This window comes from Trachymyrmex septentrionalis, unplaced genomic scaffold (genome assembly GCF_001594115.1).
Source record: "Trachymyrmex septentrionalis isolate Tsep2-gDNA-1 unplaced genomic scaffold, Tsep1.0 scaffold95, whole genome shotgun sequence".
NCBI classification, from domain to species: Eukaryota; Metazoa; Arthropoda; class Insecta; order Hymenoptera; family Formicidae; genus Trachymyrmex; species Trachymyrmex septentrionalis.
In genome coordinates this window covers 63539-65330 of record NW_017306139.1, presented here as the reverse complement: position 1 = coordinate 65330, position 1792 = coordinate 63539, and the positions used below count along the sequence as shown (strand labels likewise).

Genomic DNA, 1792 nt, shown 5'->3' with positions numbered 1-1792 from the left:
TATATATATATATTATACGGAGAAAATTTAATAAAGGAAGACAGAGAGGAAACCAATCTTAAATATTTTTAGCTATTATTATTTCCCTTATTGATGTATCAAGGAATTTATATAATTTACGAAAGAATTTCTTTTCTGAGTCATACGTTTACTTCAAGGTTTCAATAGAAAAAGCCAATGCTTGATCAAACATCTTCGCTACAAAAAATACGATTTGAGATTGTCAAGATCAGATGTATTTATTTTTCACAAAAATGATTTGAAATTTACTTGTGTAAAAATTACACTAGATATAAGTAAATGTCTCTAACATAACTATCGTTCATCAAGTAAGCAACTTTTTTGGGAAGTTCGTAAGAAACTAAAAACCTTACTCCGCATTATTTACATAAAGTAACACCATCAAAGAGTTGTCACTTTAAAAAACTGAACTGCAAACTTTTCGTCGCACTATTTACGCGCTGGCATTCGGGAGCAGCACTCAAGTTTATTTCGCTTCGTCGCCACCTTGGCGAAAAACCCCTTCAGAGCTTCGCCACATCGCGAAAGAAGCTGGTCAACGTGAGTTCAAAAGAAGACCAGCGGCGAACTTTCGCAACGTTTGTCCTTTCTAAAGTGTCGGAATTCCAGGCGTTCCTCGACCACCAAAGCAATCTTTATCACTGTCATTGCAAAATCCCAGCGAGCTTAAAGAATCCCAGTAGTATTGCGAAGTCAGATCTTTGATAAATGAGCGTTCGTTCGAAGTTATACCACCGATTGTTTAACTTATATAATTAAATGTGTCACATAATTATTACTATACAATCATATAACAGATCAATTAAAGTCCAATAAAAATATATGGAATTATTATTCGTATAATCGTGTAATTAAATTTAAAGAAAATTACTTTTTCATTTTAATCGTAAACATTTAAAAAAATATTCTGTGAAATATAAAAAGATATACAGAAAGGAAACACAATGCTGAGACGAAATTTAATGTTATCACAATACAATTCAGAATTAATAACGCAGTACATAGATAAAAATCTCCAATAAACTCACCTATCAAATATTTACCTTACCGACATGCGATGCATTTACGATGTCAAATATTTATTTTCACCACAAAGAGGACTTATCGTATTTGGTCAAATGGTCCTGCGTTAATTACGTTCCCAACCCTCTCCATATACTTTAAATATTAACGTCGCTCGTCATATTTTAAAAATAATACAAAAAAAGTATTACGCGAAATTTCATTTGATCCTCCTTCGCATTACGAATCGATATCACCAACAATTAATTCAATTCTATCCCTTGAAAAGAATAGTTTATAACTTTGCAATCTTTGAAAAAACAACCAATAAAAAATGAAAAAACTAAATACAGCTAGTACTTTGCAATCGTCGGCAAAATTAAAAAATACCACTCCAGTCTGTCGGATCTCGAATATCACGGATACTTGAACTATCCATAAGGAAGTCTGTGATGGAGTGACGGATCTGCAATTAATTAGGTCAGGAACCAATCGGTTTAACAATTCTGCCCGGATGCTTCAGAAAAGGTAAACGGGGAGAGAGAGAGAGAGAGAGAGAGAGAGAGAGAGAGAGAGAGAGAGAGAGAGAGATGCCGCTAAAATCTTAGCCGGAAGTTAAAATCGATCGAAGACAGTCATTTTCAATTACGGGAAAGCCGCGATATATATTATATCATCTCTCTGGGTGATCAAATAAGCTTTAAAGCTTGGAATCGGTTAAATAGTATCGATATCTAGAAGATTTATAAGACAGTGACGTAAATAATAG

General features: G+C 33.5%; 1 protein-coding gene across 2 annotated transcripts in view; it reads right to left on the bottom strand.

The window, feature by feature from the left end:
• Positions 1–1792, bottom strand: part of LOC108756136 (cadherin EGF LAG seven-pass G-type receptor 1-like) — a 102518-nt gene that overhangs the window by 74458 nt on the left and 26268 nt on the right. The window lies entirely within an intron of this gene.